General features: G+C 35.9%; 1 long non-coding RNA gene across 1 annotated transcript; it reads left to right on the top strand.

Moving 5' to 3' along the window:
• The first annotated feature begins 20,191 nt into the window (after positions 1-20,191).
• Positions 20,192-23,530, top strand: LOC143418360 (uncharacterized). The gene is made up of 2 exons (XR_013098333.1): positions 20,192-20,270; positions 21,186-23,530. It is a non-coding gene; the product is annotated as an uncharacterized LOC143418360 (long non-coding RNA).
• Positions 23,531-26,409: the final 2,879 nt, after the last annotated feature.

The raw sequence follows: 26,409 nt of genomic DNA, 5'->3' as shown, positions 1-26,409 counted from the left end.
GCACTTCTCTTTCAACTGCTGCTGTGTCCACAGTGTTACAGCCATCATTTTACCCTCAAAACGTCGCCATCGTTGTTCTTTTTCCAACATCTTGTCTTTCAAAGCTCAGAGATGTAAACTTTTTAAACTGTGTGGATCAAAGTGGAGGGATCACATTTGAGTCATTCAGTGATTCAAAGAATATGACCTTTTAATATTCATTCAGATGTTTTCTGACTCTAAATGTTCTTTTCTCATTTCTTAGGGTTTTCTAATTTACAATTAAAACATTTTCAGCTTTTTTCCAACTTCTTCTTCTGTGTAACCTTCAGCTTTTAGCAGTTCAGCACTTTTGTTTTCAGGTTAAATTCGTTTGTTTTTTTTTTATCTCATTCAATATTTTTAACTCAAAATTCAGTAATTAATTCATTTCAGTGCATACATTCAGATTCAAGCATTCACACTGCAGTTTCTTCAGAAAATGCACTTTCTAGTTTATTATTATTATCTATTCCGTACGTTTTTTGTAATCCTACTCCTTCAAAACCGTTCAACTTAGAAAAACCATTCAAACACCGTTAGATTCCTATTCTTTTGGACAACACTGCTTCTATTTTTCATATTTTTAACATTTATATTTTTAATTTTATTCAACTTTATTCAACAAAAATTTATAATGTATTTCAATGGGGAGACCCTTCAAATCCTCATTCAACTTACTCATTTTTAAACTCTTACTACTTCCACATACGTTCACATAGAGCCACCATTCAAACTTTAAAACGAAGACAAGACATTCAACTATTCAACTTGTATTTATCTTTTCAATATCTATTATACTTTTTCTTCAGTTCCAGTTTAAGTTTCATGATGTTTTTTCACCCGTTTCAGAGTTTATAATGGGTGTGTATGGGACGGAATGTTGGGGCTAGAGTGAGGCAGCTCAACTGCTAGAGTGAGAGGAGCAAAAAAATTAATCTTAAAATCTTTTTTAAAACTGCTGCTGTGTCCGCAGCGTTTGCTCTACAGGTATGATTTTACCCTCAAAACGTAGCCATGGCTGTCCTCTTTCATCCAATGTGTTTACTATTGTACTAGGTGTTATGGTTCTTTCATAAATGTCACCAATGCACAGCCTCCTCCCTCCAACTCTTCCATAGACTCTAATGTTAAAATGGCTCAGAAGGTTCGTTTGAAAATCAGAAGAGCATGGTGTCTTTCCACTGTCACCACGTCCATATAATAAGCTCCACAGGCATGAAAACTGAGAATTAGGTAGACTAGACATTGCTGTCGCTCACGGTGAAAGAATTTTGTCAATACGACTTTTACTTTTCATTTGGGAACGATTTGTTTCGGCCTGACTTTTCTGTTCATTTTAAGCAGCAAAAGTGAGGCGCATGTCTGTGTACGTGTGTATGGAGCCATTGGGTGCGGTCACTATAGCAACCAGGCTCACACCTGCCTGCTTAACGAGCTCTGCCTGCCACTGTACCAAGATTCATCTTAAGCACTTCTCTTTCAACTGCTGCTGTGTCCACAGTGTTACAGCCATCATTTTACCCTCAAATTGTCGCCATTATTGTTCTCTTTCCAACACCGTATCTTTCAAAGCTCAGGCATTTAAACTTTTTAAACTGTGTGGATCAAAGTGGAGGGATCACATTTGAGTCATTCAGTGATTCAAAGAATATGACCTTTTAATATTCATTCAGATGTTTTCTGACTCTAAATGTTCATTTCTCATTTCTTAGGGTTTTCTAATTTACATTTAAAACATTTTCAGTTTTTTTCCAACTCCTTCTTCTGTGTAACCTTCAGCTTTTAGCAGTTCAGCACCTTTGTTTTCAGGTTGAATTCGTTTTTTTTTGTTTGTTTTTTTTATCTCATTCAATATTTTTAACTCAAAATTCAGCAATTAATTCATTTCAGTGCATACATTCAGATTCAAGCATTCACACTGCAGTTTCTTCAGAAAATGCACTTTCTAGTTATTAGTGTGAATGCTTGAAAAGCATTCACAGTATTGTTCTTCTAATCTTTATTATTATATTTTATCTATTCCGTACGTTTTTTGAAAGCCTACTCCTTCAAAACCGTTCAACTTAGAAAAACCATTCAAACATCGTTAGATTCCTATTCTTTTGGACATGATTGCTTGTATTTTTCTCATTTTTAACATTTATATTTTTAATTTTATTCAACTTTATTCAACAAAAATTTCCCATGTATTTCAATGGGGAGACCCTTCAAATTCTCATTCAACTTACTCATTTTTAAACTCTTGCTACTTCAACATACGTTCACATAGAGCCACCATTCAAACTTTAAAACGAAGACAAGACATTCAACTATTCAACTTGTATTTATCTTTTCAATATCTATTATACTTTTTCTTCAGTTCCAGTTTAAGTTTCATGATGTTTTTTCACCCGTTTCAGAGTTTATAATGGGTGTGTATGGGACGGAATGTTGGGGCTAGAGTGAGGCAGCTCAACTGCTAGAGTGAGAGGAGCAAAAAAAATAATCTTAAAATCTTTTTTAAAACTGCTGCTGTGTCCGCAGCGTTTGCTCTACAGGTATGATTTTACCCTCAAAACGTAGCCATGGCTGTCCTCTTTCATCCAATGTGTTTACTATTGTACTAGGTGTTATGGTTCTTTCATAAATGTCACCAATGCACAGCCTCCTCCCTCCAACTCTTCCATAGACTCTAATGTTAAAATGGCTCAGAAGGTTCGTTTGAAAATCAGAAGAGCATGGTGTCTTTCCACTGTCACCACGTCCATATAATAAACTCCACAGACATGAAAACTGAGAATTTGGTAGACTAGACATTGCTGTCGCTCACAGTGAAAGAATTTTGTCAATACGACTTTTACTTTTCATTTGGGAACGATTTGTTTCGGCCTGACTTTTCTGTTCATTTTAAGCAGCAAAAGTGAGGCGCATGTCTGTGTACGTGTGTATGGAGCCATTGGGTGCGGTCACTATAGCAACCAGGCTCACACCTGCCTGCTTAACGAGCTCTCTCTCTCTCTCTGCCAAGATTCATCTTAAACACTTCTCTTTCAACTGCTGCTGTGTCCACAGTGTTAAAGCCATCATTTTACCCTCAAAACGTCGCCATCGTTGTTCTTTTTCCAACATCTTGTCTTTCAAAGCTCAGAGATGTAAACTTTTTAAACTGTGTGGGTCCAAGTGGAGGGATCACATTTTAGTCATTCAGTGATTCAAAGAATATGACCTTTTAATATTCTTTCAGATGTTTTCTGACTCTAAATGTTCTTTTCTCATTTCTTAGGTTTTTCTAATTTACAATTAAAACATTTTCAGCTTTTTTCCAACTTCTTCTTCTGTGTAACCTTCAGCTTTTAGCAGTTCAGCACTTTTGTTTTCAGGTTAAATTCGGGGTTTTTTTTTAATCTCATTCAAAATTTTTAACTTAAATTCAGTAATTATTTCATTTCAATGCATACATTCAGATTCAAGCATTCACACTGCAGTTTCTTCAGAAAATGCACTTTCTAGTCTTTATTAGTGTGAATGCTTGAAAAGCATTCACAGTATTGTTCTTCTAATCTTTATTATTAGTGTGAATGCTTGAAAAGCATTCACAGTATTGTTATTCTAATCTTTATTATTAGTGTGAATGCTTGAAAAGCATTCACAGTATTGTTATTCTAATCTTTATTATTATTATTATTATATTTTATTCTGTATTCCGTACGTTTTTTGTAATCCTACTACTTCAAAACCGTTCAACTTAGAAAAACCATTCAAACACCGTTAGATTCCTATTCTTTTGGACAACACTGCTTCTATTTTTCATATTTTTAACATTTATATTTTTAATTTTATTCAACTTTATTCAACAAAAATTTATAATGTATTTCAATGGGGAGACCCTTCAAATCCTCATTCAACTTACTCATTTTTAAACTCTTACTACTTCCACATACATTGACATAGAGCCACCATTCAAACTTTAAAACGAAGACAAGACATTCAACTATTCAACTTGTATTTATCTTTTCAATATCTATTATACTTTTTCTTCAGTTCCAGTTTAAGTTTCATGATGTTTTTTCACCCGTTTCAGAGTTTATAATGGGTGTGTATGGGACGGAATGTTGGGGCTAGAGTGAGACAGCTCAACTGCTAGAGTGAGAGGAGCAAAAAAATTAATCTTAAAATCTTTTTTAAAACTGCTGCTGTGTCCGCAGCGTTTGCTCTACAGGTATGATTTTACCCTCAAAACGTAGCCATGGCTGTCCTCTTTCATCCAATGTGTTTACTATTGTACTAGGTGTTATGGTTCTTTCATAAATGTCACCAATGCACAGCCTCCTCCCTCCAACTCTTCCATAGACTCTAATGTTAAAATGGCTCAGAAGGTTCGTTTGAAAATCAGAAGAGCATGGTGTCTTTCCACTGTCACCACGTCCATATAATAAGATCCACAGGCATGAAAACTGAGAATTAGGTAGACTAGACATTGCTGTCGCTTACGGTGAAAGAATTTTGTCAATACGACTTTTACTTTTCATTTGGGAGCGATTTGTTTCGGCCTGACTTTTCTGTTCATTTTAAGCAGCAAAAGTGAGGTGCATGTCTGTGTGCGTGTGTATGGAGCCATTGGGTGCGGTCACTATAGCAACCAGGCTCACACCTGCCTGCTTAACGAGCTCTCTCTGCCACTCTGCCAAAATTCATCTTAAACACTTCTCTTTCAACTGCTGCTGTGTCCACAGTGTTTGCTCTACAGCCATCATTTTACCCTCAAAACGTCGCCATCGTTGTTCTTTTTCCAACATCTTGTCTTTCAAAGCTCAGAGATGTAAACTTTTTAAACTGTGTGGGTCCAAGTGGAGGGATCACATTTTAGTCATTCAGTGATTCAAAGAATATGACCTTTTAATATTCTTTCAGATGTTTTCTGACTCTAAATGTTCTTTTCTCATTTCTTAGGTTTTTCTAATTTACAATTAAAACATTTTCAGCTTTTTTCCAACTTTTTCTTCTGTGTAACCTTCAGCTTTTAGCAGTTCAGCACTTTTGTTTTCAGGTTAAATTCGTTTTTTTTTTATCTCATTCAAGATTTTTAACTTAAATTCAGTAATTAATTCATTTCAGTGCATACATTCAGATTCAAGCATTCACACTGCAGTTTCTTCAGAAAATGCACTTTCTAGTTATTATTATTTTTTCCTATTCCGTACGTTTTTCGCCGACTATCTCCTTCAAAACCGTTCAACTTAGAAAAACCATTCAAACACCATTAGATTCCTCTTCTTTTGGAATGGTGTGCTTCTATTTTTCTCATTTTTAACATTTATATTTTTAATTTTATTCAACTTTATTCAACAAAAATTTCCCATGTATTTCAATGGGGAGACCCTTCAAATTCTCATTCAATTTACTCATTTTTAAACTCTTACTACTTCCACATACATTGACATAGAGCCACCATTCAAACTTTAAAACGAAGACAAGACATTCAACTATTCAACTTGTATTTATCTTTTCAATATCTATTATACTTTTTCTTCAGTTCCAGTTTAAGTTTCATGATGTTTTTTCACCCGTTTCAGAGTTTATAATGGGTGTGTATGGGACGGAATGTTGGGGCTAGAGTGAGGCAGCGCAACTGCTAGAGTGAGAGGAGCAAAAAAATTAATCTTAAAATCTTTTTTAAAACTGCTGCTGTGTCCGCAGCGTTTGCTCTACAGGTATGATTTTACCCTCAAAACGTAGCCATCGCTGTCCTCTTTCATCCAATGTGTTTACTATTGTCCTAGGTGTTATGGTTCTTTCGTAAATGTCACCAATGCACAGCCTCCTCCCTCCAACTCTTCCATAGACTCTAATGTTAAACTTTCTCAGAAGGTTCGTTTGAAAATCAGAAGAGCATGGTGTTTTTACACTGTCACCACGTCCATATAATAAACTCCACAGGCATGAAAACTGAGAATTAGGTAGACTGGACATTGCTGCCGCTCACGGTGAAAGAATTTCGTCAATACGACCTATACTTTTCATTTGGGAGCGATTTGTTTCGGCCTGACTTTTCTGTTCATTTTAAGCAGCAAAAGTGAGGCGCATGTCTGTGTACGTGTGTATGGAGCCATTGGGTGCGGTCACTATAGCAACCAGGCTCACACCTGCCTGCTTAACGAGCTCTGCCTGCCACTGTACCAAGATTCATCTTAAGCACTTCTCTTTCAACTGCTGCTGTGTCCACAGTGTTACAGCCATCATTTTACCCTCAAAACGTCGCCATCGTTGTTCTTTTTCCAACATCTTGTCTTTCAAAGCTCAGAGATGTAAACTTTTTAAACTGTGTGGGTCCAAGTGGAGGGATCACATTTTAGTCATTCAGTGATTCAAAGAATATGACCTTTTAATATTCTTTCAGATGTTTTCTGACTCTAAATGTTCTTTTCTCATTTCTTAGGTTTTTCTAATTTACAATTAAAACATTTTCAGCTTTTTTCCAACTTCTTCTTCTGTGTAACCTTCAGCTTTTAGCAGTTCAGCACTGTTGTTTTCAGGTTAAATTCAGGTTGTTCTTTTTTTTTTTTTATCTCATTCAAAATTTTTAACTCAAAATTCAGCAATTAATTCATTTCAGTCCATACATTCAGATTCAAGCATTCACACTGCAGTTTCTTCAGAAAATGCACTTTCTAGTTATTAGTGTGAATGCTTGAAAAGCATTCACAGTATTGTTCTTCTAATCTTTATTATTATTATTAGTGTGAATGCTTGAAAAGCATTCACAGTATTGTTCTTCTAATCTTTATTCTATTTTATTCTGTATTCCGTACGTTTTTTGTACTCCTACTCCTTCAAAACCGTTCAACTTAGAAAAACCATTCAAACACCATTAGATTCCTCTTCTTTTGGACATGACTGCTTCTATTTTTCTCATTTTTAACATTTATATTTTTAATTTTATTCAACTTTATTCAACAAAAATTTCCCAAAATTTCCCATGTATTTCAATGGGGAGACCCTTCAAATCCTCATTCAACTTACTCATTTTTAAACTCTTACTACTTCCACATACATTGACATAGAGCCACCATTCAAACTTTAAAACGAAGACAAAACATTCAACTATTAAACTTGTATTTATCTTTTCAATATCTATTATACTTTTTCTTCAGTTCCAGTTTAAGTTTCATGATGTTTTTTCACCCGTTTCAGAGTTTATAATGGGTGTGTATGGGACGGAATGTTGGGGCTAGAGTGAGACAGCTCAACTGCTAGAGTGAGAGGAGCAAAAAAATTAATCTTAAAATCTTTTTTAAAACTGCTGCTGTGTCCACAGCGTTTGCTCTACAGGTATGATTTTACCCTCAAAACGTAGCCATGGCTGTCCTCTTTCATCCAATGTGTTTACTATTGTACTAGGTGTTATGGTTCTTTCATAAATGTCACCAATGCACAGCCTCCTCCCTCCAACTCTTCCATAGACTCTAATGTTAAAATGGCTCAGAAGGTTCGTTTGAAAATCAGAAGAGCATGGTGTCTTTACACTGTCACCACGTCCATATAATAAACTCCACAGGCATGAAAACTGAGAATTTGGTAGACTAGACATGGCTGTCGCTCACGGTGAAAGAATTTTGTCAATACGACATGTACTTTTCATTTGGGAAGAATTTGTTTGGGCCTGACTTTTCTGTTCATTTTAAGCAGCAAAAGTGAGGTGCATGTCTGTGTCGTGTGTATGGAGCCATTGGGTGCAGTCACTATAGCAACCAGGCTCACACCTGCCTGCTTAACGAGCTCTCTCTGCCACTCTGCCAAAATTCATCTTAAACACTTCTCTTTCAACTGCTGCTGTGTCCACAGTGTTACAGCCATCATTTTACCCTCAAATTGTCACCATTATTGTTCTCTTTCCAACACAGTGTCTTTCAAAGCTCAGACATTTAAACTTTTTAAACTGTGTGGATCAAAGTGGAGGGATCACATTTTCTTCATTCAGTGATTCAAAGAATATGACCTTTTAATATTCATTCAGATGTTTTCTGACTCTAAATGTTCTTTTCTCATTTCTTAGGGTTTTCTAATTTACATTTAAAACATTTTCAGTTTTTTTCCAACTCCTTCTTCTGTGTAACCTTCAGCTTTTAGCAGTTCAGCACCTTTGTTTTCAGGTTAAATTCGGGGTTTTTTTGGTTTTTTTTAATCTCATTCAATATTTTTAACTCAAAATTCAGCAATTAATTCATTTCAGTGCATACATTCAGATTCAAGCATTCACACTGCAGTTTCTTCAGAAAATGCACTTTCTAGTTAGTGTGAATGCTTGAAAAGCATTCACAGTATTGTTATTCGAATCTTTATTATTATTATTATTATATTTTATCTATTCCGTACGTTTTTTGTAATCCTACTCCTTCAAAACCGTTCAACTTAGAAAAACCATTCAAACACCGTTAGATTCCTATTCTTTTGGACAACACTGCTTCTATTTTTCATATTTTTAACATTTATATTTTTAATTTTATTCAACTTTATTCAACAAAAACTTCCCAAAATTTCCCATGTATTTCAATGGGGAGACCCTTAAAATTCTCATTCAACTTATTCATTTTTAAACTCTTACTACTTCCACATACATTGACATAGAGCCACCATTCAAACTTTAAAACGAAGACAAGACATTCAACTATTCAACTTGTATTTATCTTTTCAATATCTATTGTACTTTTTCTTCAGTTCCAGTTTAAGTTTCATGATGTTTTTTCAGCCGTTTCAGAGTTTATAATGGGTGTGTATGGGACGGAATGTTGGGGCTAGAGTGAGGCAGCTCAACTGCTAGAGTGAGAGGAGCAAAAAAATTAATCTTAAAATCTTTTTTAAAACTGCTGCTGTGTCCACAGCGTTTGCTCTACAGGTATGATTTTACCCTCAAAACGTAGCCATCGCTGTCCTCTTTCATCCAATGTGTTTACTATTGTACTAGGTGTTATGGTTCTTTCATAAATGTCACCAATGCACAGCCTCCTCCCTCCAACTCTTCCATAGACTCCAATGTTAAAATGTCTCAGAAGGTTGGTTTGAAAATCAGAAGAGCATGGTGTCTTTACACTGTCACCACGTCCATATAATAAACTCCACAGGCATGAAAACTGAGAATTCAGTAGACTAGACATTGCTGCCGCTCACGGTGAAAGAATTTCGTCAATACGACCTATACTTTTCATTTGGGAACGATTTGTTTCGGCCTGACGTTTCTGTTCATTTTAAGCAGCAAAAGTGAGGTGCATGTCTGTGTACGTGTGTATGGAGCCATTGGGTGCAGTCACTATAGCAACCAGGCTCACACCTGCCTGCTTAACGAGCTCTGCCTGCCACTGGGCCAAGATTCATATTAAACACTTCTCTTTCAACTGCTGCTGTGTCCACAGTGTTACAGCCATCATTTTACCCTCAAAACGTCGCCATCGTTGTTCTCTTTCCAACACCGTGTCTTTCAAAGCTCAGACTTTTAAATTTTTTAAACTGTGTGGATCCAAGTGGAGGGATCACATTTGAGTCATTCAGTGATTCAAAGAATATGAACTTTTAATATTCATTCAGATGTTTTCTGACTCTAAATTTTCTTTTCTCATTACTTAGGTTTTTCTAATTTACATTTAAAACATTTTCAGCTATTTTCCAACTTCTTCTGTGTGGATATCAGCTTTTAGCAGTTCAGCACTTTTGTTTTCAGGTGAAAATTTCTGTATTTTTCATCTCATTCAAAATTTATAACTTAAATTCAGCAATTAATTCATTTCAGTGCATACATTCAGATTCAAGCATTCACACTGCAGTTTCTTCAGAAAATGCACTTTCTAGTTAGTGTGAATGCTTGAAAAGCATTCACAGTATTGTTCTTCTAATCTTTATTATTATTATTATATTTTATCTATTCCGTACGTTTTTTGTAATCCTACTCCTTCAAAACCGTTCAACTTAGAAAAACCATTCAAACACCGTTAGATTCCTATTCTTTTGGACAACACTGCTTCTATTTTTCATATTTTTAACATTTATATTTTTAATTTTATTCAACTTTATTCAACAAAAATTTATAATGTATTTCAATGGGGAGACCCTTCAAATCCTCATTCAACTTACTCATTTTTAAACTCTTACTACTTCCACATACATTGACATAGAGCCACCATTCAAACTTTAAAACGAAGACAAGACATTCAACTATTCAACTTGTATTTATCTTTTCAATATCTATTATACTTTTTCTTCAGTTCCAGTTTAAGTTTCATGATGTTTTTTCACCCGTTTCAGAGTTTATAATGGGTGTGTATGGGACGGAATGTTGGGGCTAGAGTGAGAGAGCTCAACTGCTAGAGTGAGAGGAGCAAAAAAATTAATCTTAAAATCTTTTTTAAAACTGCTGCTGTGTCCGCAGCGTTTGCTCTACAGCCACCATTTTACCCTCAAAACGTAGCCATCGCTGTCCTCTTTCATCCAATGTGTTTACTATTGTCCTAGGTGTTATGGTTCTTTCATAAATGTCACCAATGCACAGCCTCCTCCCTCCAACTCTTCCATAGACTCTAATGTTAAAATGGCTCAGAAGGTTCTTTTGAAAATCAGAAGAGCATGGTGTCTTTCCACTGTCACCACGTCCATATAATAAACTCCACAGGCATGAAAACTGAGAATTCAGTAGACTAGACATTGCTGTCGCTCACGGTGAAAGAATTTCGTCAATACGACTTGTACTTTTCATATGGGAACGATTTGTTTCGGCCTGACTTTTCTGTTCATTTTAAGCAGCAAAAGTGAGGCGCATGTCTGTGTACGTGTGTATGGAGCCATTGGGTGCGGTCACTATAGCAACCAGGCTCACACCTGCCTGCTTAACGAGCTCTCTCTCTCACTCTGCCAAGATTCATCTTAAACACTTCTCTTTCAACTGCTGCTGTGTCCACAGTGTTACAGCCATCATTTTACCCTCAAAACGTCGCCATCGTTGTTCTCTTTCCAACACTGTGTCTTTAAAATCTCAGACATTTAAAATTTTTAAACTGTGTGGATCAAAGTGGAGGGATCACATTTTAGTCATTCAGTGATTCAAAGAATATGATCTTTTAATATTCATTCAGATGTTTTCTGACTCTAAATTTTCTTTTCTCATTACTCATCTTTTTCTAATTTACATTTTAAACATTTTCAGCTTTTTTCCAAATTCTTCTCTGTGTGATTGTCAGCTTTTAGCAGTTCAGCTTTTTTGTTTTCATGTGCAAATTTCTGTATTTTTCATCTCGTTCAACATTTTTAACTTAAAATTCAGCAATTAATTCATTTCAGTGCATACATTCAGATTCAAGCATTCACACTGCAGTTTCTTCAGAAAATGCACTTTCTAGTTATATTTTATTTTTCCGTACGTTTTTTGTAAGCCTACTCCTTCAAAACCGTTCAACTTAGAAAAACCATTCAAACACCGTTAGATTCCTATTATTTTGGACAACACTGCTTCTATTTTTCATATTTTTAACATTTATATTTTTAATTTTATTCAACTTTATTCAACAAAATTTTATAATGTATTTCAATGGGGAGACCCTTCAAATCCTCATTCAACTTACTCATTTTTAAACTCTTACTACTTCCACATACATTGACATAGAGCCACCATTCAAACTTTAAAACGAAGACAAGACATTCAACTATTCAACTTGTATTTATCTTTTCAATATCTATTATACTTTTTCTTCAGTTCCAGTTTAAGTTTCATGATGTTTTTTCACCCGTTTCAGAGTTTATAATGGGTGTGTATGGGACGGAATGTTGGGGCTAGAGTGAGGCAGCTCAACTGCTAGAGTGAGAGGAGCAAAAAAATTAATCTTAAAATCTTTTTTAAAACTGCTGCTGTGTCCGCAGCGTTTGCTCTACAGGTATGATTTTACCCTCAAAACGTAGCCATCGCTGTCCTCTTTCATCCAATGTGTTTACTATTGTACTAGGTGTTATGGTTCTTTCATAAATGTCACCAATGCACAGCCTCCTCCCTCCAACTCTTCCATAGACTCTAATGTTAAAATGGCTCAGAAGGTTCGTTTGAAAATCAGAAGAGCATGGTGTCTTTCCACTGTCACCACGTCCATATAATAAGCTCCACAGGCATGAAAACTGAGAATTAGGTAGACTAGACATTGCTGTCGCTCACGGTGAAAGAATTTTGTCAATACGACTTTTACTTTTCATTTGGGAGCGATTTGTTTCGGCCTGACTTTTCTGTTCATTTTAAGCAGCAAAAGTGAGGCGCATGTCTGTGTACGTGTGTATGGAGCCATTGGGTGCGGTCACTATAGCAACCAGGCTCACACCTGCCTGCTTAACGAGCTCTGCCTGCCACTGTACCAAGATTCATCTTAAGCACTTCTCTTTCAACTGCTGCTGTGTCCACAGTGTTACAGCCATCATTTTACCCTCAAATTGTCGCCATTATTGTTCTCTTTCCAACACCGTATCTTTCAAAGCTCAGGCATTTAAACTTTTTAAACTGTGTGGATCAAAGTGGAGGGATCACATTTTAGTCATTCAGTGATTCAAAGAATATGACCTTTTAATATTCATTCAGATGTTTTCTGACTCTAAATGTTCTTTTCTCATTTCTTAGGGTTTTCTAATTTACATTTAAAACATTTTCAGTTTTTTTCCAACTTCTTCTTCTGTGTAACCTTCAGCTTTTAGCAGTTCAGCACCTTTGTTTTCAGGTTAAATTCGGGGGTTTTTTTTGTTTTTTTTTTTATCTCATTCAATATTTTTAACTCAAAATTCAGCAATTAATTCATTTCAGTGCATACATTCAGATTCAAGCATTCACACTGCAGTTTCTTCAGAAAATGCACTTTCTAGTTATTAGTGTGAATGCTTGAAAAGCATTCACAGTATTGTTATTCGAATCTTTATTATTAGTGTGAATGCTTGAAAAGCATTCACAGTATTGTTATTCGAATCTTTATTATTATTAGTGTGAATGCTTGAAAAGCATTCACAGTATTGTTATTCTAATCTTTATTATTATTAGTGTGAATGCTTGAAAAGCATTCACAGTATTGTTATTCGAATCTTTATTATTATTATTATTATTATATATTCCGTACGTTTTTTGGCATCTCACTCCTTCAAAACCGTTCAACTTAGAAAAACCATTCAAACACCGTTAGATTCCTATTCTTTTGGACAACACTGCTTCTATTTTTCATATTTTTAACATTTATATTTTTAATTTTATTCAACTTTATTCAACAAAAATTTATAATGTATTTCAATGGGGAGACCCTTCAAATCCTCATTCAACTTACTCATTTTTAAACTCTTACTACTTCCACATACATTGACATAGAGCCACCATTCAAACTTTAAAACGAAGACAAGACATTCAACTATTCAACTTGTATTTATCTTTTCAATATCTATTATACTTTTTCTTCAGTTCCAGTTTAAGTTTCATGATGTTTTTTCACCCGTTTCAGAGTTTATAATGGGTGTGTATGGGACGGAATGTTGGGGCTAGAGTGAGGCAGCTCAACTGCTAGAGTGAGAGGAGCAAAAAAAATAATCTTAAAATCTTTTTTAAAACTGCTGCTGTGTCCGCAGCGTTTGCTCTACAGGTATGATTTTACCCTCAAAACGTAGCCATCGCTGTCCTCTTTCATCCAATGTGTTTACTATTGTACTAGGTGTTATGGTTCTTTCATAAATGTCACCAATGCACAGCCTCCTCCCTCCAACTCTTCCATAGACTCTAATGTTAAAACGGCTCAGAAGGTTGGTTTGAAAATCAGAAGAGCATGGTGTTTTTACACTGTCACCACGTCCATATAATAAACTCCACAGGCATGAAAACTGAGAATTAGGTAGACTAGACATTGCTGCCGCTCACGGTGAAAGAATTTCGTCAATACGACCTATACTTTTCATTTGGGAGCGATTTGTTTCGGCCTGACTTTTCTGTTCATTTTAAGCAGCAAAAGTGAGGCGCATGTCTGTGTACGTGTGTATGGAGCCATTGGGTGCAGTCACTATAGCAACCAGGCTCACACCTGCCTGCTTAACGAGCTCTGCCTGCCACTGTACCAAGATTCATCTTAAGCACTTCTCTTTCAACTGCTGCTGTGTCCACAGTGTTACAGCCATCATTTTACCCTCAAATTGTCGCCATTATTGTTCTCTTTCCAACACCGTATCTTTCAAAGCTCAGGCATTTAAACTTTTTAAACTGTGTGGATCAAAGTGGAGGGATCACATTTGAGTCATTCAGTGATTCAAAGAATATGACCTTTTAATATTCATTCAGATGTTTTCTGACTCTAAATGTTCTTTTCTCATTTCTTAGGGTTTTCTAATTTACATTTAAAACATTTTCAGTTTTTTTCCAACTCCTTCTTCTGTGTAACCTTCAGCTTTTAGCAGTTCAGCACCTTTGTTTTCAGGTTAAATTCGTTTTTTTTTTTGTTTTTTTTTAATCTCATTCAATATTTTTAACTCAAAATTCAGCAATTAATTCATTTCAGTGCATACATTCAGATTCAAGCATTCACACTGCAGTTTCTTCAGAAAATGCACTTTCTAGTTATTATTATTATTATATATTCCGTACGTTTTTTGGCATCTCACTCCTTCAAAACCGTTCAACTTAGAAAAACCATTCAAACACCGTTAGATTCCTATTCTTTTGGACAACACTGCTTCTATTTTTCATATTTTTAACATTTATATTTTTAATTTTATTCAACTTTATTCAACAAAAATTTATAATGTATTTCAATGGGGAGACCCTTCAAATCCTCATTCAACTTACTCATTTTTAAACTCTTACTACTTCCACATACATTGACATAGAGCCACCATTCAAACTTTAAAACGAAGACAAGACATTCAACTATTCAACTTGTATTTATCTTTTCAATATCTATTATACTTTTTCTTCAGTTCCAGTTTAAGTTTCATGATGTTTTTTCACCCGTTTCAGAGTTTATAATGGGTGTGTATGGGACGGAATGTTGGGGCTAGAGTGAGAGAGCTCAACTGCTAGAGTGAGAGGAGCAAAAAAATTAATCTTAAAATATTTTTTAAAACTGCTGCTGTGTCCACAGCGTTTGCTCTACAGCCACCATTTTACCCTCAAAACGTAGCCATCGCTGTCCTCTTTCATCCAATGTGTTTACTATTGTCCTAGGTGTTATGGTTCTTTCATAAATGTCACCAATGCACAGCCTCCTCCCTCCAACTCTTCCATAGACTCTAATGTTAAAATGGCTCAGAAGGTTCTTTTGAAAATCAGAAGAGCATGGTGTCTTTCCACTGTCACCACGTCCATATAATAAGCTCCACAGGCATGAAAACTGAGAATTAGGTAGACTAGACATTGCTGTCGCTCACGGTGAAAGAATTTCGTCAATACGACTTGTACTTTTCATATGGGAACGATTTGTTTCGGCCTGACTTTTCTGTTCATTTTAAGCAGCAAAAGTGAGGTGCATGTCTGTGTCCGTGTGTATGGAGCCATTGGGTGCGGTCACTATAGCAACCAGGCTCACACCTGCCTGCTTAACGAGCTCTCTCTCTCACTCTGCCAAGATTCATCTGAAACACTTCTCTTTCAACTGCTGCTGTGTCCACAGTGTTAAAGCCATCATTTTACCCTCAAAACGTCGCCATCGTTGTTCTCTTTCCAACATCTTGTCTTTCAAAGCTCAGAGATGTAAACTTTTTAAACTGTGTGGATCCAAGTGGAGGGATCACATTTTAGTCATTCAGTGATTCAAAGAATATGACCTTTTAATATTCTTTCAGATGTTTTCTGACTCTAAATGTTCTTTTCTCATTTCTTAGGTTTTTCTAATTTACAATTAAAACATTTTCAGCTTTTTTCCAACTTCTTCTTCTGTGTAACCTTCAGCTTTTAGCAGTTCAGCACCTTTGTTTTCAGGTTAAATTCGGTTTTTTTTTGTTGTTTTTTTTAAATCTCATTCAATATTTTTAACTCAAAATTCAGCAATTAATTCATTTCAGTCCATACATTCAGATTCAAGCATTCACACTGCAGTTTCTTCAGAAAATGCACTTTCTAGTTATTAGTGTGAATGCTTGAAAAGCATTCACAGTATTGTTATTCGAATCTTTATTATTATTCTATTTTATTATTATCTATTCCGTACGTTTTTTGAAAGCCTACTCCTTCAAAACCGTTCAACTTAGAAAAACCATTCAAACATCGTTAGATTCCTATTATTTTGGACATGATTGCTTCTATTTTTCTCATTTTTAACATTTATATTTTTAATTTTATTCAACTTTATTCAACAAAAATTTCCCATGTATTTCAATGGGGAGACCCTTCAAATTCTCATTCAACTTACTCATTTTTAAACTCTTACTACTTCCACATACATTGACATAGAGCCACCATTCAAACTTTAAAACGAAGACAAGACATTCAACTATTCAACTTGTATTTATCTTTTCAATATCTATTATACTTTTTCTTCAGTTCCAGTTTAAGTTTCATGATGTTTTTTCACCCGTTTCAGAGTTTATAATGGGTGTGTATGGGACGGAATGTTGGGGCTAGAGTGAGACAGCTCAACTGCTAGAGTGAGAGGAGCAAAAAAATTAATCTTAAAATCTTTTTTAAAACTGCTGCTGTGTCCGCAGCGTTTGCTCTACAGGTATGATTTTACCCTCAAAACGTAGCCATGGCTGTCCTCTTTCATCCAATGTGTTTACTATTGTCCTAGGTGTTACGGTTCTTTCATAAATGTCACCAATGCACAGCCTCCTCCTTCCAACTCTTCCATAGACTCTAATGTTAAAATGGCTCAGAAGGTTCGTTTGAAAATCAGAAGAGCATGGTGTCTTTACACTGTCACCACGTCCATATAATAAACTCCACAGGCATGAAAACTGAGAATTTGGTAGACTAGACATGGCTGTCGCTCACGGTGAAAGAATTTTGTCAGTACGACTTTTACTTTTCATTTGGGAACGATTTGTTTCGGCCTGACTTTTCTGTTCATTTTAAGCAGCAAAAGTGAGGTGCATGTCTGTGTACGTGTGTATGGAGCCATTGGGTGCGGTCACTATAGCAACCAGGCTCACACCTGCCTGCTTAACGAGCTCTGCCTGCCACTCTGCCAAGATTCATCTTAAACACTTCTCTTTCAACTGCTGCTGTGTCCACAGTGTTAAAGCCATCATTTTACCCTCAAAACGTCGCCATCATTGTTCTCTTTCCAACATCTTGTCTTTCAAAGCTCAGACATTTAAACTTTTTAAACTGTGTGGATCCAAGTGGAGGGATCACATTTTAGTCATTCAGTGATTCAAAGAATATGACCTTTTAATATTCTTTCAGATGTTTTCTGACTCTAAATGTTCTTTTCTCATTTCTTAGGTTTTTCTAATTTACAATTAAAACATTTTCAGCTTTTTTCCAACTTCTTCTTCTGTGTAACCTTCAGCTTTTAGCAGTTCAGCACTTTTGTTTTCAGGTTAAATTCGGGTTTTTTTTTAATCTCATTTAAAATTTTTAACTTAAATTCAGTAATTATTTCATTTCAATGCATACATTCAGATTCAAGCATTCACACTGCAGTTTCTTCAGAAAATGCACTTTCTAGTTATTATTATTATATATTCCGTACGTTTTTTGGCATCTCACTCCTTCAAAACCGCTCAACTTAGAAAAACCATTCAAACACCGTTAGATTCCTATTCTTTTGGACATGAATGCTTCTACTTTTCTCATTTTTAACATTTATATTTTTAATTTTATTCAACTTTATTTAACAAAAATTTATAATGTATTTCAATGGAGAGACCCTTCAAATTCTCATTCAACTTCCTCCTCTTTAAACTCTTACTACTTCCACATACGTTGACATAGAGCCACCATTCAAACTTTAAAACGAAGACAAGACATTCAACTATTCAACTTGTATTTATCTTTTCAATATCTATTATACTTTTTCTTCAGTTCCAGTTTAAGTTTCATGATGTTTTTTCACCCGTTTCAGAGTTTATAATGGGTGTGTATGGGACGGAATGTTGGGGCTAGAGTGAGACAGCTCAACTGCTAGAGTGAGAGGAGCAAAAAAATTTATCTTAAAATCTTTTTTAAAACTGCTGCTGTGTCCGCAGCGTTTGCTCTACAGGTATGATTTTACCCTCAAAATGTAGCCATCGCTGTCCTCTTTCATCCAATGTGTTTACTATTGTACTAGGTGTTATGGTTTTTTCATAAATGCCACCAATGCACAGCCTCCTCCCTCCAACTCTTCCATAGACTCTAATGTTAAACTTGCTCAGAAGGTTCGTTTGAAAATCAGAAGAGCATGGTGTCTTTACACTGTCACCACGTCCATATAATAAGCTCCACAGGCATGAAAACTGAGAATTAGGTAGACTAGACATTGCTGTCGCTCACGGTGAAAGAATTTCGTCAATACGACTTTTACTTTTCATTTGGGAGCGATTTGTTTCAGCCTGACTTTTCTGTTCATTTTAAGCAGCAAAAGTGAGGCGCATGTCTGTGTACGTGTGTATGGAGCCATTGGGTGCGGTCACTATAGCAACCAGGCTCACACCTGCCTGCTTAACGAGCTCTGCCTGCCACTCTGCCAAGATTCATCTTAAACACTTCTCTTTCAACTGCTGCTGTGTCCACAGTGTTACAGCCATCATTTTACCCTCAAAACGTCGCCATCGTTGTTCTCTTTCCAACATCTTGTCTTTCAAAGCTCAGACATTTAAACTTTTTAAACTGTGTGGATCCAAGTGGAGGGATCACATTTTAGTCATTCAGTGATTCAAAGAATATGACCTTTTAATATTCTTTCAGATGTTTTCTGACTCTAAATGTTCTTTTCTCATTTCTTAGGTTTTTCTAATTTGCAATTAAAACATTTTCAGCTTTTTTCCAACTTCTTCTTCTGTGTAACGTCCAGCTTTTAGCAGTTCAGCACCTTTGTTTTCAGGTTAAATTCATTTTTTTTTGTTTTGTTTTTTTATCTCATTCAATATTTTTAACTCAAAATTCAGCAATTAATTCATTTCAGTGCATACATTCAGATTCAAGCATTCACACTGCAGTTTCTTCAGAAAATGCACTTTCTAGTTGTTATAATGAGATACCAGGTCATCTATGGAAGCTGAGGCATCAATGGTAGGTAAATTCTTAATGCCATGGGAAAGAGCTGATAGATCAATGCCCCTAATATTTCTAAAAGTAATTGAGCGGTTTTGTTTATTTTTGTACAGTGGGAGACTACCACTTAATAAAACTAATTCATGGTCTGAAAAAGGCATGTCCAATACAGCACAATTCTTAGGGGTGACACCAATACAGCAAACAAGATCCAAAATGTGTCCTTTGGAGTGTGTGGGAACGTCCATATATTGGTGTAAGCCAAAATTGCCCAGACAGGATCCTGTCTGGGCAATTTTGGTTCCTGTTTCTGCCTTATTTTTGTGTGCATTTTCTTTTTTAATCCATATTGCTTTGCCGCTTTAATGGATTTCTACCTGCATGTTTCTCTTGTACAACCTTCCTAAATCATTTGTGCTCAATTCAAATTTTTATAGCAACAATGTCGTGTTGTGTTCTGTGCCGGACTTTCTTGATGAAGGAGTTCTAAAGTCCTTTACATTAATTTAATGGACAGCTCTTGTGGTGCTGACTCATGCTTATTTTCAATCAGGTGCAACAGCTTGTTAAGACCTACAATACCCTTGGGTTGTAGTGATGGGTTTCTGTCTAAATGTAGATGACTGGACAAAGGATCTGTCCTCCAAACTCTTCTATACTGGTGATCACCTGGAAAATTGTTAAAACAAACATGGACTCAGTGCTCCAGCTGGCGAAGGTAAATGCAGTTAATTCAACCCTGCAGACATGATTTATAGAAGGCTGAATTACTCCACTGCAGTCTCTGACCCTACAGTCGACTGTAGGGGGAAGGGAACACAGAGGGAACACAGAAACCAAAACCTCAGAACTAGAAAATCTTAATCAGAATAAAATTGAAGCAAAAGATAATAACAATCAAAACAAAACCACTGAGTCCATAGACTCAGGACATAAACCTGCTAGTAAAAAGATCAACAATCTGCTTTTAAGTGACTGCTAAACTAGAAACACTCACAACTAGCAGAGCTTGTTGCTCTGGTTTCATTTACCAGGAAATGCACAACATAAAGGAAGCTACGACTGTCCTCACACAAACAGCAGCAGCAGACTTACACAGGTAAGTTCTCTCATTTCCTGGTGGATTCATTTTTACTTATTTTCACTCACATGACTTTACCTTCGTCTCTAATGCAGCATTTATTCTACATTTCAAGATACAGTGAAGTGGGTTTAACATGGAGTGGATTACACTGCACATAGTCCACCTTCTCTTAAATTACAAGCACACTCGTTCACATAAAAATGATCTATTAGTCTGCAGTATTACAGTTTTAAACAATATAATTAGTTTAACTTTCTGACAGAGGGAGAGGTGAGTATCATGAAACCTGTTTGTTGTCGTGTCACACGCACTGCTTTAGATACTGGACTCGTTTCTGAGCCACACCTGACAACATAAATAAAATTCTGGTTTAAAAGCAGTGTAATGAATAAAATAAAAGCATGTTTGGTCATGGCTATAAAATATGCTTCACTTCTTTGTTAAAGAATTACTTAGTTTGCTTTGTTTAATAAATCCTCTGTAAACTCAGTGTTGAGCGATCCTTCCCTGTTATTTATCTGAAGCTGACAGGAGGCTTCAGCCAACAAGTTACAGATACAAGTTATTAGTGTGATTTTCTCTCTTTATGTCACAAAGTTAAAGCTGTTTGAGAAAACAACATTTCTCACTAACAAGCCTCTCTTAACACCCTCTTAATTAAAAGTAAACTCTAATATTAAAAAAGTAACTTTTGATTTCAACTGAAGAAAACAACATTTTAAATTCCAACCCATAATAGATGGTATAAACCAGACAGGAGAAAAAAAGCAAAACCTGTTTCAGTGTTTGTGTGGCTGAATGACTATCAAATTATAAACTAGGAATACATTTAAAGCTGTTTTAATCATGATTATCCTATTAATCACAATATAATTAATAATATAAAGTATGCATGAACAATAAAAACAGTGACTTCTTAAATCTCCACAGGATGAAGATGTTTGGAAGAATGATGAGCTGCTGTGTGGCTCTCATCCTGACCTTCAGCTCTGTGTCAGCTGTAAGATGAGCGCTCAACTCAATCACTGATCTGAGGTCAGTAGGCTTTGGCCAGTCTGTGCCTGAGCAGAGCCTCTGGTTGCTCCACTGGTTTCCCAATGAAATTGACATTGACATAAACGGTGACATAAGTCTGCCCTTTGACCCAAATAGTTTTGATTATGGCTCACATCATTATGGAAACTATGAAGAGGTGTTGGGTCAACCGCCGAGGGGATATCAGTACTACAGTCTTGGTAATATCCATCGACAAGGATCTCTGCGGCTTCCACAGCATGTCATCCAATCAGAGGATGAGAACGGCAACAGGGCTCGGATCATAATCAGAGTCTGGGAGCCGAACCATGGACGGCAAACTTCACAGATAATAGACCGAGTCTATATCACACAGCATTATGAGACATCTGAACATCGAGGGACAGCGTATGATCCAGAACATACATATGAGATCACTACTAACCTCTTAAGAGCTATCAGTAAGTTTTCCATTAACAATGATAACATCAATTTACTGATGTTTCTCAGAGACCACTTTAGAAGCAGTGCTAATGATTCCCAGTTATTGGAGATAAGAAACACGTGGGGTGACCTCGCTTGTCTTGGACTGTTGCTGTTTATTGTGATCCAGAAGAGCAATTCCTCTCACGAACACAACAACAGACGACAGCCATCACAGAGAAGCAACGCACCAAGTGATGCTGTGCTCAATATCACAGAGAGCAGGCAACAAGATCCTTTTGTCTTCCCAGAAAGCTTCAACTCTACTTTGCAGGACGACAACACCTCTGTTTGTTCTTTGATCTGTGCTGTCATGATTGTTGTTTGTCTCATTGTTGGTATTCTATATAGGGCATTATCACCTAAACATTAATTTAACTACAATCATTGTCAACACACAGATTAAAATGAAATTTCTCACTTGTGGGACTAATAAAGGAATCTTATCTTATTAAATTGAACTTTTCTATTACAGTGTACTGCCACTGACTGCAAAACCCTTGAGCAAACAGTATTTCACCATTAATCTTCTTCCTGCTGTCCTGATACGCTCCCCAACAGGTTTTTCTTTTCTTTTCCGAAGCTCAGCCCCTAAATTCTTTTTCATTTATCCATAAGATTGTTGAAAAAGTAATTTCTTTTTATTGGGCAAATTTTGTTTAATCTGCCTATGTTTCCTTTAATAGAGGGTGGCTTAACATAACTATGACGATACCCTGATTTAAAGCTGTAACTGAGTCAGCTAATTTATGGATTTATTTCTTGTTTGACTCTTGCCATGCTCTTTTTGAAGTAGAGCTTGTCACCTGGTGGTGCCTTGATGTGAAACAAAGACGGTGATATGACGATTAGTTGCTCTGTTGCCCACTGCTCAAACAAATTGCCTCAGTTTTTTTTCCAGCTTTGTCTATTTCTATTTTAATAATCATGTAATTTTTAAATTAACACCACATCATCTCATATTTCACAACTTTACTGTAAAAGGGTTTATTCATTGTATAGGAAATAAACTCAGTTAGTTTGATCTCACATTGTGTGATAAAAAGAAAAACAAATTACCACCAGAAGACAAGAATTACTGGGTTATTATGTTGACTCCATGTCCTGAGAATCAGGCAGCTACAACACTTTGGTACAACCAGCTGAATGACAGTTATTCCATTGTACACTTTGTCTCAATGTGTTTAACTTCACCTGCTGTGCTATATTTGTAAACCTTCAAAATCTACCTGTAGAAACAGTTGAAATTATTTTCACATAAATACAAACTTCAAACAGTGGACCATGAAGGGCTCAGAGTCTTCAGGGTTTCACTCCTGCACAGGTGTTAAATTTATTTTTAGGATGCAAGACTAGAGTAAAAACTGTCAGTGACCAACACATCTTTAACAGGGGCTGAAGAAGACGTCAGAATATTATATTGAAATGGTGTTTCCTTGCTTGGACTGAAAACCTGAAAGACTTAGATGCCGGTCCCACATTATACAATTAAAACTGCATTCATCAAAACATCAGATAACACCAAACAACAAGACACTGTGTGATGTAAATGAAAAGTTTACAAGTTCAATAAATTTATGTATTGTGGCATATGTATTTGTAAAAGTTTCACCTTTGGGATTAGAATATTTCACTGAGTCGCACAAATGTATTTACAATGTCTGTGACACACAATTTACTGCAAATCACACCAAATCAACACCTGAAAAAACAGGTCCCTGTTGTGGTTGTGATACCTGCTACAAGCAGTGTTTAATGTTAGGACGGGCAAGTGTTTTCAGAACAAGTGCATAAACCCCACTTTGCGTGGATCCCTGATCTTCTTTCCAGCAAAGATTTCATGGCCTAAACACACTTGGGAGATGTTTATTCAGCTTTTTTACTTTGACACAAAGGTTTTTTATTTATTAGCTGCATGAACTAAAACATACAGTTAGAACTACAATGTTGCACCTCCTCTGGATTTTAAAATAGCCTGAATTGAGGTACAGACAATCAGGTGGTGGAGTCTAACTTTCCATCAATGAAATGACAAAAGCGTCCAAATCTGAGTGCAGTCCTGTGTGTTTACTGTTGAGGTGATGACCCCCCATTTCCTCTGTGCCTTTACATCACATGGAGCCTCATCTCATGTGTTTTAGAGAAATGTGCTTGTTATCTTCAGTCGTTTTGTGTCACAGGAACAGCAGTAAATGAAAGTTGTAACATCTGCTAGACTCCTGCAGACATTGAGCATCACTTTCATCCAAACATCCACAGTCAACAATGGCTTCTCTTTAGGATTCTGTGAACTTGTTTTCTCCTCTTTAGCTTTTCATTTATTACAGCTCTGTAACAAAATTGGCTCCATTTTTCTGTCTGTTTTTCGTGTGCTTTTTCTATTTTCAATCCACATTGCTGCTTTCTTGTCTTCTTTCTACCCACATGTATCCCAGACAACTCAAGTTTTAGAGTAACAAACATCCTTTGACACATCCTGTGTTAGATTTTCTTGTTGAAGGAATCATTAATTTAACTAATAGCACTTTTGCTGGCTCATTCTTACTTTCATTTAGGTTCAACAACTTGTTAAAGTCTACAAATGTTTTTGCAGATATTTAATTGTAGACATGCAAATTACTTTTTTTTTTCTCTACTTGGTCTGATAAATAATTTCGAACAATTTGTGTGTAATCTATACACACACGTCCTGCTGTCAGGCCGGCAGGTATTAGGCATGCTTCAAAGCTTCCTTTCTAACCTTCTTTACTAGAAGATATTCTGGTAAGTAGATGTGGGAATCACCAGAAACCCCACACACATTGCGACATCACAATACGTCACTCACGATACGATATTATTGCAACAGCGTACAAACAAACAAACATTTTGTTAGCATTTAATTGTGACAGCTCTGGGCCATTTTGACCCAGCATCTTCTGTTTCTTGTGTTTTTGTAGTATTCTGTATCATGGTTTAGGTTCTGATTCCTTTTGCATTTGGGTCTAATCTCCTGCCTGCCACACAGCACACATCATGACATTAATAATAAATAAACAGAATCAAATTTCTCAGGGAAAAAGGTGAATTTCTATAGCAGATAATTAAATAACAGATAAGCTCCAAATCTTATTAAAACATGTTTAAAAGGCAAAAATTCCTGTCCTTCTCCACATAGCCGAACCCATCCAGCGGGCTGTGGCGGAGTCCTCGCTGGGCTTTATGTTTCACACTTCTGATCTACAGTGACTGAAAAACTTTACAGCTTGGAGATGTTTCATGAGAAATGTTCTATAGCTTAGAGTTAGATGAGGTTTAATCCTGTAACATTATTTTGACAGTTTCAGTTGCTGTGCTTTGTGATACCCTGACTCTGGACCCTTTGAAGATTTTTTCTTAGAAGATAATCAAACAGCAAATACCTGGAAAACAAACTCATCCTCCCTTATGGTGTCACGCTACAGTATTAAAGACAGATTAATATAACAAAAGAGAGAACTGTTTTAGTCCTTAATAAAAATAAAGTTAATATCCCATTTTCACGTGCTTTTTTTTCTCCGCATGCTTTTAATAAAGCTCTGTGGCATCTCTCACTGCTAAAGTATTGACTTCTGACTCATTGTAGACATTCATTTAAATACTTCTATGCCAACATTTGCATTGTTTTCCCTTTGTCTTATACATTTTTTATACATTTTGTTTTATACATTTTAAAACGTGATGATTGAAGAAGCATTGATTCATTGTGGGCATTACAGTAAGTGCATCACAGGTTATTTTATATTTCATTCACAGGGAAAGTGTAGTGTATGACTAATATTTAACCAAAAAGATGGTGAGTGTGTAAGGTTCTGCCATTATGTTAAGCTATATAGTTTATGTCTTGCATATTTCTACAACCATATCCATAATCACATACTGTGTATGCTACTGTTGTATATAGTGTATTATCTTACTTATTTTTTATTTGTTTGTATTTTACTTGTATTTTTTGTATTTTCCTTCTGATCTGTACCTGAGCTAAGGTAACGCAAACATTTCCCCATTGTGGGATCAGTAAAGTCTTATCTTATCTTAAACATCTTAGTTTGATAAATGATGACATTAAAAAAGGGATCTTTAGCTACACTGCATGCCGAGGTTTCTAGAAAAACAAGTACAGAAAAATGAAATAAACAGCGAGGATAGTGATGCTGTATGTTGCCATTTCTGTGATTCTCTCTGTGACAGCACCTCCTCCTGGTAGGGTTGCAGCAGTGGAAGCAGCTCCACAAGCTTTAAAACATCCTGGGTAAATATGTGTAGCCTCATGTTTTTAGTACAAACATTCAAATCTAAACAGAAGTTACATTTGAATTAGTTTCACACAATGAAACTAAAAGTTTGAGTTCTAACACAATCACATCTTTCTACATATGAATGATCTCAAAGTTTTTATATGATGATGGTAACTATAGAACACCTTTAAACAATGAAAACCTGAATTACCAAACAAATCATACAAGGAAACACTGCCATTAAAAACATGTGTTTACTCTTTGAAATTCATTCATCGGTTACTACATGAGAGACAACTTCATCTCTCACCCTGCAGACAGGCCTACACGCCCATGTTCAAACTTTGGACCTAAACCTGCTCATAAAAAGATGAACAATTGCGCTTTAATAAACTCATTCA

This window comes from Maylandia zebra, linkage group LG4 (genome assembly GCF_041146795.1).
Source record: "Maylandia zebra isolate NMK-2024a linkage group LG4, Mzebra_GT3a, whole genome shotgun sequence".
In the NCBI taxonomy this organism is placed as follows: domain Eukaryota; kingdom Metazoa; phylum Chordata; class Actinopteri; order Cichliformes; family Cichlidae; genus Maylandia; species Maylandia zebra.
This window is presented reverse-complemented; position numbering and strand designations above follow the sequence as displayed.